Below are 11,990 nucleotides of genomic sequence, written 5' to 3' on the forward strand. Positions count from 1 at the left end.
CACCCCCATCCCAGGGCAGGGGCAGGCGGGCTCCTCAGTGGTCCCCCAGCTGCTGCACATCTGATCACTGTGTCTTCAGCTCCTTGCGGGCCAGGCCTCATTCCAGGGCCCTGGACACTCAGAGCCAGCAGAGAAGAGAAACTCTGGAGAAATCGTCCGAGGAGGGACAGGGAGCCCGTGGTGGGCAGTCAGGGCCGCCTGGGGTGAGAGGGCTGTGAACAACTGATGGGGCTGGCCACGCAGCTCCCAGGATAAGAAAGGAACACCCTAGGCATGAGGGACAGCGGGTGCCGAGGTCCTGACCCAGAGATGTGTGCAGCCGGGAGCTGGGAGGGCAGTCTGAGGACTCAGGGCCGGACACACAGGCTGCATGTGCTGCTTCGTGAGGTGGGAGCCTGGGGCTCTGAGCACAGTGGTCTGACTTGTGGTGGCTGCCGCATGGATGGTGGGTCTTGCCACAGCCCAGGGAGAGCTTGCTCAGGCAGGTGGTAGCAGGAGTGGTGAGCAGGGCCACTCCACACGGTGAAGGTCTGGGGCCGAGCGGCTGACCAATATGAGGTGGGCGGGGCTGGAGAGAGATCTGGAACTGGCTTTGAGTGAATCTGAATGCTCCTGAGATGCAGATGTCTGAGCAGCTGGGCCTCCTGGCGGGCTCGGTGCCCACACTGGGACTGTCCTCCATGGCATGGCCCGCTGTGACGGGGCTCAGGGTCTCACCACACCCTGCAGCTGGGAGTTCTTGTAAAGCCTAAGGGAGTCTGAAGCCCTCTGGGCCTGTTTCCCCAGTGCCCCAGACAGCCAACCATGCCTGGGAGAAGCCAAGTGGAGACTGGGCAATGCAGCATTTGCCAGCCTGAGAGCCAGGGGTGGCCTGTCTATGGCCTTGTCTGCACACAGAGCCAGCCTCACCCTCCTGGCCCTCAAGGGAAGGCAGCACAGGTGCCAGCAGCTGAGGTCAGGTGGAGGAGCCAGGCCCTCCTGCCATTTTGGCCTTAGTTTCCCCTCTGGGCAGAGCATGTTGCCATGATTACTTCAGTGCCATGACAGGACCGTGGGCCCCTGCCCTGTAGGGGCCTTACAAGCAGAGAGCGGACCACCTGCCCGCCGCCCGCCCCCCAAACACACACACACAGCACGTCCCTGTCCCTGCCACCAGGGAAAAAAGGGCATCCGGCCCAGATGACACTGGTTTTCCCACCAAATGCCTAAAGGTTTCCTTGGAATTCTTAGAAAATCCTTAGCAAGGAGAGCAATAACGCAACCAAAGGCCCCACGATGAGGCTGGGTGGAATCTCCAGGCCCCCAGGCTCAGTGCTGTCCCCACTCCAGGGCAGGGAGGTCATGGCTCAGACTCACACAATGCTCCCCTCAAACTCAGGCCAGCAGTGGTGCCTCACACAAGTTGGAATGCACATTCTCAGGCCTAGCCCCAGACCTGCTGGTCAGAAACTCAGGGTGGCTGCTTCTGTACTCCAACATACCCTCTACTCCAGCCCAAGAACCACTGATGTGAGCCAATCCTTCATTTTTCAGATGGTGAAACTGAGGCACAGTGGGAAGGAACTCAATTAAGGAAACTTCAGGAGTTCCAAGTCCAGCCTAGGTGTCACCACCTCCAGGAAGACTCCCTGGGTTTAACCTAGACTGTTGACCCACAAAGCCAGAAGTGGCTGTATCATTCACTTGTGTGTCCTATTGCTGGCCCAGGGTGGCACTCAGTGACCATTTATGCAATGAAGTCACGAAGGTGGGCTCACAGACCCCTTGTTGCCCACAGCTGCTCAGCACTGTCTCAGGCATCTTACCTGAGGCCAATGCACTCTGAGACAACTTCCCCAAGATCACAGTTCTGGGTTCAAAAGGTGACCAGCAGGTGGTAACCTTGGTCAGTTGGGCCTCCTCACCCCAAGCTCTTGGAGTCATCAGAGAGGGCATTTGCCATGCCACTGGCCTCTCCCACTGCAGGCTGCTCTGATCAGGAGGTAGTATGTGGGGGATGCACTCTGACACCCCACAAACAGCCCCAGCGGATCCCCCACAGGGCAAGGCCACTCCACGTCCAGCCTTCAGAGAGACCTGCCTCAGTGCCGGGAGGCCTGCCTAGCAGCTGAGGAGCCAGCCTGGGGACCCGGCCCACTGGTCAGCAGCCAGAGAGGGGCTGGGAAGGCCACATGGGAGCTGGTCACCTTCAAGGGTGGGGGCCTGGAGGAGGAGCATGCAGGGATGTCCCAGGCAACCAGGGGTTCTGCACATGCTCACAATCCTTTCGGGGAGTCAGCAGAGCCTGAGGGGGCCCGTGTGGAGCCACACTGACCTGAGAGGTGGGGTGCTCTGGGTTCCTTCTGTCCTGCCTACCTGGAGACCCACCTGGGGACATGGCCCAGTGCTAGGTCTCCTGCATTCAACAGTTTTAAACCAAGACCCTGCAGGTCTGGGGGATGCCCCATGAGCCTCTACCCCTGAAAGCTCAAGCCTAGCAGGGCCCACCCTGCCCAGCTATGGAGCACTTCGAGGAGGGTCTCCAGGGCTCAGTGCCAAGTGGAGAGGCAGGTTCACTACATGGCTTTTCCCGGGCAGGAATCCTGGCCCCACAGCAGGCCCACTCCTTGTTCCTGGGTGCTTCTGGCCAGCCCTCGACCTTCCCAGCTGTGAAATGGTGATGATGACAGCACTTCCCCTGCGGGGTCCCCTGCCGGCCACCCCCACCCAGCCCTGAGGTCACTTGTTCTTGCACCTGCTTCCTCCTCGCCCCAACAGCAGGGACAGGCACTTCGATGTGCAACTGCAAACCTGTGTATCTGAACAGCTGTGTCTACCCCCAGGCGGCCCCTTCCCAGGGAAGAACTGCACACTGGGCCCTTGGCTCCAGTCACAGCAATAGCGATCATGATACAGTGATGGCCAGGGTGCCGAACACTGAAAATGGCAATGCTAGAGTTGAAGAATCCCAGTTACTCCTCACAATCACCCCCTATGCTCCCAGAGAACCCTTTATTCCCTTACGCAGGTGAGGGCTCAGTAACTGCCCCAGGTCACAGCCAGGGGGCAGCAGTGCCAGGATTCACACCGAGCAAGCAGCAGGGGCAGGCAGGGGGCCCAAGTCTGAGCCTGGCTCCACCACCTGTCTTGGCTGTATCAAGATCCTCAAACCCTCGGAGCCTTAATTTCTTTGTCTATAAAATGGGCACAGGGAGCACTACTTTAGGGGTTTGCAGGGAGGATCAGAGGAGCCCCTGTGTAAGGTGCTGGGCACCAGGTGGCTCCTCACCCCCAGGAGCTGACTCCCACCAGCATGATTGCTCAGCACCTCTCCAGCCCACACAGGAGGCACTGCTTATTCTAGACACACTGGCCGTTTGTGTCTGGGCACTGTGGAGAGCTCAGGAAGCCCCCCCAGGGCTAGGCAGAGACAGGGCTGTGGCGGGCCAGCTTGCTCAACCAGCATTTGTGGGAACCATCACCTCCACCCCAAGTCCAGCTGGGGCTGGCCTGGACAGAGCAGGCCACCCTAACCCCAGAGAACCAGACCCTGCATGGATGCTCTAAGGCCAGGTGTGGTCCCCGAAGCAGGAGCAGCACCTTCTCCTGAGCCAGAAACTGGTGGGATTGGGCCCAGTGCTCCCCCTTCAGGTAGCTCAGCTGCACACTAGAGTTCTAGACCCTTCCCCTACAGCCTCTCAGTTCCAAGTGTGGCCGCTGGACCTGCAGCTACAGCATGACCTGTCGCTTGTCAAAGTGCAGATCGCAAGTTCCAGGCCAGGCCTGCTGGGTCACAACCGCTGCTGAGCAAGACACCAGATGAATCATATGCAGGTGAATGGAAGGCCCGGGAAGCCCACCTGCGTGAGAGCCTCAGCCTCCAGGTAAGCTGCACTGGCTAACCCAGGGCAGGGGCCGGGTACAGAGGCTCATGCCTGTAATCCCAGCACTTTGGGAGGCCGAGGTGGGTGGATCGCTTGAACCCAGGAGTTGGAGACAAGCCTGGGTAACATAGAGACCCCTGTCTCTACTAAAATTCAAAGAAAAGTTAGCTAGGTGTGGTGGCACATGTCTGTGGTTCCAGCTACTTGGGGAGCTGAGTCTGGGGGATCACTTGAGCCCAGGAGGTTGAGGCTACAGTAAGCCATGATCATACCACTGCACTCCAGCCTGGGCAACAGAACCAGAGCCTGCCTCAATCAGTCAATCAATAAACAAACCAGGGCAGGCCCTCGGCTGTAGTACGTGCACACCAGCACCACGTGGCGACTTTTCAAAGACACCGTGCCTAACCCCCACCCCAACAACTCTAATTTAACGGGTCTCGGGGGCAGGAGAGGCACTGGCATCTTCCACAGACTTCCACGAAGCACGGGGAGCCTCTCTCCTGCCTCAGCTGCTGCTGGCTGCATCAGACCCATCTCGAGGCAGCAGACCCTGTGAAGGGCTCAGGAAGCACCCTCCCCCTTCCCCCGGGATGTAGGCACAGACGGGGCTGGGGCCAGCCAGTGTGCCAGACCAACGTCTGTGGCAACCCTCACCTGGAAGAGCAGCAGCCCCTTGCAGGGAGTTGGGGACAGGCTTGCACCCTACACTAGCCCCTCTGACTCCTTGGAGAAGCAGCCCCTTGCAGGGAGTGGGGGACAGGCTTTCACCCAGCAGTCCCTCTGGCTCCTTGCAGCCCCTCCTCTGTTCAGGCAGGAAGGAAAGCGCCTCCTAATTATAGAGCTAATCAACACAGAAGAAACGTGCTCACAGTGAGGCGGGGAAGAGTGACTCACTGTCTCCTGGAGCACGCGCCTCACTCCCTTCTCACCTCCCACGCAGGGCCGGTGGGCACAAGGGCAGTCCAGAGGCCCAGCCTGCTGGTGAGAGAGGGGCCCTCTTCCATCTCGGGAGAGAGCCAGTTTCCATACTTGGCTTTACTTGGCTCTCTGGGGGCAACATTTGAGAAGGGGGCCCTCCCTGTATCTGAGCCCAAGTCATCCTGGCTGGGCCTTGAGGGTCACACTCCTGCCCTGCACAGCCTCAGCAGCACTGTGGGAGGCCTGGAGTGGAGGCTGCCTGAGAGAGGCTGAACCTAGAGACCCCTTGCCACCTGCCTGCCGGGATGCGCTGCAGCAGGCCAGAGGGGAGGCGGCAGACAACAAGGCACAGGGCTCTCCCCAGGCCTCCACTACTCCGCCTGAGTGTGGCTGTCCCAGCCTTTTCAGGCTCGACCCAAGGTGCCCCACTTGGCACATGTGCTGCTGTCCCCCAGAGGATGAAGTGACTCATGGGGTCCTGCTGCTGTCCCGCCTTGGTCTGCCACAGGGGATACTATCCTGAGAGGCCCCCACAGCTGCACCCCAGTCTCTCATGCCCTTGTCCGCAGCCCTGCACACCTGAGTCTGTTCCCGCAGTTGCAGATCTTGGGCCTGGGACTGCAGAGCATGCCAGAGAACAGGCTCTGTCCCCACACCTGCAGGAAGCCTCTGGGTGGCCCTGAGCCTGCTTCCTCGGCTGGACACTGGGTGTGGAATGTCTCGTCCCGCCTCCCTGCAGGGTTGCAGTGAGGTTGAAGTGAGAGACGGAAGTTAGTGCGGTTGTGTGCCTGGAGCGGAACCAGATATGTGGTTCTGTGCCGCCCACATCTAGGCCTTCCCTCAATGGTGCCCAGTGGTCCAGCACTGGGTGCCACTGCTTCTGACCTGTGGCCTCTGACCTAGGCCCTTAGGACCATGGACACACACGACACCGCCAGCCCTGGGAGAGGTTGGGGCTGGGGTAGGTTAACACCTTGTAGGAATCCTCACCCCAGAGGCACTGTTTTGAGACACAGAAGTTTCACAGAGCCTCCCCAGAGATGACTGGGACACCAGCTGATGTTGGAACACATCCCGGCATCTCTCCACTCGCTCCCGGCCTCCCGCTGCCCGGGACTGTGCTTCCCAATAAAGCGAGCACAGCCAACATTTCCCTGAGCTCTGATCTCGGGTCTAAGATGGGCTCTGAGACCTTGCATCACCCCGTAGAGTGAGTAGGGTAGAGGAAGGGCTGTCATCTGGTTTCTCAATCCCCTCTGACTCTAGAACAGCCACATGCTGATGGCGCCAAAGTGCCAGGAGGGGAGAGGCCAGGAGCCTGCATCCACAAGTGGGCCAGGCCTCCCATCAGCGGTCGGCCTGGGGCAGTTCCTCCGTCTGTGTGAGCCTTAGTGGCACTGGCACCTGAACCTCATGGTGGCTGTGGGGAGGGCGGGGGTGGCAGGGACACACGTGGAGTGTGGCTTCCAGCCTAGCATGAGTGCTCACACGCGGGGCTTCGGTGCAAGTGAACGCTGCTCTCGGGGCTCTGCTCAGCCTGGGTGAGGGACTGCGGGAACACAGCCCTGGATCTCTGGGACCTTTTGCAGTGGGTATGTTCTGGAGCTTGGCTTCAGTACAACTCAGGGGAGAGGCACTTTTAGGGGACATAGCCTAAAACTTTAGCTTCTGAATATTCACAGCTCCCCCCACAACACTCACACACACAGGTTCACACAGGTGCACACATGCACACACAGATGCACACACCCCTTCACACCAAGGAATACACTGTGCCAAGCACGCAGCACTGAGAGTGGAGGGCACTATGTTAAGTGGAGCAAGCCAGGTACGGAAAGACCAACACTGCATGTTCCCACTCAGGTGGGAGCTGAAAACCTTGGTATCATGGAGGTAGACAGTAGAATAATGGCTACCAGAGGGCAGGAGCAGGAAACAAAGATAGCTTAGGCAACCAGTACAGACGCACATTTAGATAGAAGAAATAAGTTCTAATATTCCATAACAGACTCAGGTGGCTATAGTTTGCAGTAATGTATTACATACTTCCAAAGAGAGAGAAGACTTGAAATGTTCCCAACACATAGAAATGATAAATGCTCGAGATTATGGACACCCCAAATACCCTTCCTTGATCATTACACACCCCGTGCATGTAAAAAATACATGTACCCCATAACTATGTAAAATACTACATATGAATAAAAGAAAAGAATAGCTTGGGGAGAGGAAAAAAGCATAGAGAGCAAGAATGGAAGTGGCTAGACTAAGGGTCCAGGGTGAGAAGAGGGGAGGGGGCAGCCAGGATGTGAGAAACTCCAGCCTTTTAAGAAAGTAAGAGGGACCCTATGCAGCCCCAGTGCCATGAGAGATCCTGGGAGAGAGAGGAAAAGAGGGATATTTTTGCCAAAGAGTATGAATGACATTCCTTTTTGCAGCCTCTTCAAGAGACGTTGGAGAGTTTTTTGTTGTTTTTTTGTTTTGAGACAGAGTCTTGCTCTGTGACCCAAGCTTGGAGTGCAGTGGCACGATTTTGGCTCACTGCAACCTCCACCTCGCAGGTTCAAGCGATTCTCCTGCCTCAGCCTCCTGAGTAGCTGGGATTACAGGTGTACACCACCATGCCCAGCTAATGTTTGTATTTTTAGTAGAGACAGAGTTTCACGATGTTGGCCAGGCTGGTCTTGAACTCCTGGCCAGTCTCAAGTGATCTGCATGCCTCAACGTCTCAAAGTGCTGGGATTACAGGGTTTAGCCACCGCACCCAGCCTGCTACCCAGCTTTCTAATGTGGCCCATGCCTGCCCCCCAGGCAGCACACAGAGAGAGGCCATCTGCCTCTGGCCTCATGTGTGCAAAAGCTGGATGCACTCCTCAGGAGGGGCAGCCACACAGCATGTACACCTTTCCTGAGCTGATGCACAGTCCTTCCCTCCACTCAAACTCCAGCCATGGGCTCTGAGACCTTGCACCCTGCCCTGTCACCCAGGAGCCCCTGAGAGCTGCAGCTACGATGGAGGCCTAGTGGCTCCCAGCTCACACCTGTGGCCTCACTGCAGCCAGGCCCTGATGTGTGTGTCATCTTCCTGTGCACCCACTCATGTGTCCGGGCCTGGGCAGCAGCTGGGTCCCTTCCCACTCCCGAGTGTTCTTTCTGTGTCCTGCACTGAGGATGCCCAGCAATGAGGAGACCCAACAGAGCCACGGGAGGCCTGACACCACTGTGGCCTCATAAAAGACCCCCGGGGAAGGGGGACGCAGTCAATACTCATTGACCCACCCTGCCCCCCTTCAGGGGTGTGTGCACAGAGTACGTCTGTCCAGCTCCCCAAAAGGGACTATGGGAGGAGCATCAGAAGGTGGCCCCATGGGGTAACTAGCCATCCTCCAACACCGCCAGCCCCACCACAGCAGAGTGGGGACAACAGGGCAGGAGGGGACAAAGTCTCCTGCACAGCCAGACATGAACAGGGTCAGGCCTCCGTTCAATTTCAAAGGGAAGAGCGGTCTAGGGCAGGATTCTAGCACACTGTCGGAATCTAGCACACTGTCGGAATTCTAGGACCCCTTCTGGATCCTGGAGTCTGCAGTTCTGGAAACTTCCAAAGCAGGGATTCGCCTTCACTTGACTAACTTTGCTTTGCTTTAAGTGTGCATCATTAGGAGTTAGAGTGAGCCGTGTGCTGCCATTCCATGACTCATCTCAATGCAATTCTCCCTCATCCAGGGAGGCAGCCCGGAGAGGCCCGTTTCTCAGATGGGAACACTGAGGCTCAGCTCACAGGACCCACGAGGCCGTAATGTGCAGGTCTGCCCAGGTCTGCCCAGGTCTGCCCTGCTGTTACTCAGACCTCAGCATTACCCCTGAGAGCGCCTGGCGGGGGCATGGCCCCCCGAGCATCAAGTGCAGGCTGAAGCCCTGGCCCAGACGTGTGGACAAGCACACATTCCCATGACCTTCTGCAGATGATTCTGGGGACCGATGAGCTCTCAGAAGCTCATCCGTGGACCTCAAATTAAGAAACTCAGCTTCCTGGAAAACTGGGACAAAAACAGCCCTCAGGGCCCATCATGCATGAGTCCCAGGGATCTGCCAGGAGGTGGAGGAGGGGCTCGAGCCAGCCCCCTGCCTCTGCCAGCCTTGGCAGGGGGGCTTCTTTCTGAGGCAGCACGTGGGCTTCTATTTTTTAACCTACTCAACAAAAACGGAGACTATTTTTAGCTCAGCAAGCTGCAGGGCATCACAATTAGCAACTGAAAATTACACATCTCGCCTGTCTCCCCTCTCTTGGCTGGCGGAGAAAGCGTGCTCCTGGAGGGAGCCGGGGGCAGCCCTGTGCCATGACACTGGTGGGCCTCAGGAGGGGAGGGACCCACGCACCTACCTGGGCTGGGCTGGATGCATGCCATGGACCCAACAGAATGGGCCGTTTGCCCTTCAAGGGATAACCGGCCAGTTCTCCGAAATTATCGGCACTGGGGTGGGGAAGGAGGTGGGTGTTCCCGGAGCCCTATTCTTTGGGCTGGATGCATGCCACGGACCCAACAGAAAGGGCCCTTTGCCCTTCAAGGGATAACTGACCAGTTCTCTGAAATTATCGGCACTGGGCTGGGGAAGGAGGTGGGTGTTCCCGGAGCCCTATTCTTTGCCCATTCATTCATTCATTCATTCACAAGTGGTAATGATCCCTACTGGAGATACACCAGGGAAAAAAAACAGGGCTCTCTGGCCCCAGAGAGCACCCCACAGAGCCTGTGTGGTGCCACACATAATGGCCACAGATGGCAACATGATATTACGGGTTAAGAGAGAATCAGTGCTCCAACAGAGGAGAGAGAAGGTCAGGAATATGAGTGGGAAAGCAGTAACCTCTGTCTGGGCTGTGAGGTTGGCCTCCCTGCGGAGGTGAGGCCTCAGCCGACTGGAAGGAGCTTCTGGGAAAGGACTAGCGGAGTGAGTGAACAGAAGGGCTGGCGCCAAGGCCTGGGAGCTTTGGCCCATTAGTTCTCTGGCAAACGCTCCCTGGGGCACCTCCTGGCTGGCTCACTCGCTCCAAAACATGCACTGACTGATGATGTGTGTGTCGGCTCTGCTAAACCTGGACCTGTGATGTGCCAGGGTCAGGGTCCCCAGCAGTGCCAGGCTGCCCCCCAACCTGGCCTGGTCCCCACCCTGCCAGGAGCAGGGGCGCTGGAGCCACCAGCACCCCGGGCACATCCCACCGCCACCACCATTGTCATCGGTACTCAGGGTCTGTGCCTACAGTGGGTGGGCCGCCTGCCCCACTCTGCGAGGGTCTGGGCTCCTCCCACCAGGACATCGGGAATGAGGCTCCCCTCCCCAGGAGGCTCTCCCAGGATGTAGCAGATGGTTCCTGATTCCCTTGGGGGACCATCTTGTGGGGGTCCTCACCTTACATAGCGGGGAGGGCTCAGCAGGGAGTCAGGTGCAATTTGTAAGTGAAATGCTTGTTTGAGTGTATGGGAGGCAGACACCACGGTTACAAGATTCCTCGTGCAAATGCACATCTTTTGCCAAACCTTCAGTGGGCCCTTTGCCTCAGTGAGGATTTTGACCCCCTCCTGGATAGGAGACAGTGCTAGGTAGCCGGCCCAGGGGCTGCCCCCACCCAGAGAAGGCCGTCGGGATGTGGCAGTAGGCCACATCACAGGGAAGAAGCTGCCCGCCTTGGGGAAGGTAGAGGGCTGAGTGTGCCCACTTGGCTTGAAGGCTCAGTCACCCTCAGGGAGGAAAGAAAGCGGGACACTGCTCCTGATGGGATAGGAACCTGCATGGGGTGGCAGAGGAGGGGGAAGGAGGTTAGGGGCCTCCTCCACGCAGCATGCAGCAAGGACAGACCTCACCCCATCTCCCTCCCGAGCTCCATCAGCATTGGTCAGATGGCGGAGGCAGCTGCACCTCCTTTGCCACTCACCCTTCCCAACTTACACACCCTTCCCCATCCTCTGACCCTGCCAGTCCAGAGCTGCATTCCCAGACCAGTAAAAAGAGGCCTCTGGGGTCCCACCTGCACTGAGAGGCACGGTGGAGGGAGAGAAATGAGGTAGGGGCCACCCTCACTTCCTGGATGTCACTCACCGGCAGGGGAGCCCAAGTGAGGAGAGCCGATGGCCCACAGACCCAGTGGGGCTGCTGTACCCTCAGCTGGCGGAGCGCGCTGGGACCCGGCCCATCCCAGCATAAGGCTGGGGGACCTGTATGGAGCTGAGAGGAGGGGTGCCTGCCCCAGGCAGCTCCCAGCCCTTCCATCCCCTTTTGGCTCCCACTTCTCTATCACCCCTGTCCTGGTGACCTGTGTCCCTCGCTCATGCTCCCTCTTCCCACACCAGGGCTACGGTGCTCTCTCCAAGCTGGCACTGCAGTCCCAGGCGCTGGACAACCCATCTCAGCGCCTCCATCCCCACTGCACCTAGGCCCTCCCGGCTCTGTGGAAGAAGGCTGGGTGGCCAGCCACAGACCAGCCCCTCCACCACCCCCAGGTCCTCCCAGCTCTGTGGAAGAAGGCCAGGTGACCGGCCATTGCCCAACCCCTCTGGACATCGTCTATCCACAATGTGCAGGTGAGTGACACCTGCCTGGGAGAGTCTGGGGCTTTATCTCCACCATTTCTGAGATTCTAGTGCCTGCTAGAGGGACTAAAGCCAGGACTCTAGAAGCCACACCCTGACTCTGCCCAGGTTGGCCCCAGGCCTGCCCTCAACAGCAGGTGGGTCACATCAGAGCCCCTTCCCTCAACCGGCATGCATCCACCTCCTACTCCCTGACCCAGGGCAGGAAGGGATCTCCCCCAACCACCCAGCCAACACTCATATGTCCTCCCCACCCCCAAACCCCAGCTCTCAGACCATCCTGACTGCGCTGAAACGTGTCTCCCTTGACTCCAAGGAGCCCTTGTCCAATCTGCTAAGGCCAGCACAGCAGATGGGCAGGGGCCGGCTGCAGGCCCAGGCTGGATCTAGGCATAGGCTGGGTGTCCAGTGGTAAGGGAGTGGGCCCCACTCCAGCTGGGAGCCGGCACCCTCCTCTGTGAGATGCCACCTCCAGCACCTTCTTCCCAGGTGACCATGAGCACTAAGTGAAGCCACGAAGCTCAGGACAGGCTCAATGCCTGGTGGGCTCTGATGGCATCGGCACTGCAGAGCACTAGCAGTCCTATAGGTTATCCAGCTGCCTCCCTAGACACAC

General features: G+C 58.4%; 1 protein-coding gene across 4 annotated transcripts in view; it reads right to left on the reverse strand.

Moving 5' to 3' along the window:
- Positions 1 to 11,990, reverse strand: part of RASGEF1A (RasGEF domain family member 1A) — a 69,943-nt gene that overhangs the window by 11,626 nt on the left and 46,327 nt on the right. The window lies entirely within an intron of this gene.

The sequence above is a fragment of the Macaca mulatta genome, chromosome 9 (genome assembly GCF_049350105.2).
Source record: "Macaca mulatta isolate MMU2019108-1 chromosome 9, T2T-MMU8v2.0, whole genome shotgun sequence".
Classification (NCBI taxonomy): Eukaryota; Metazoa; Chordata; class Mammalia; order Primates; family Cercopithecidae; genus Macaca; species Macaca mulatta.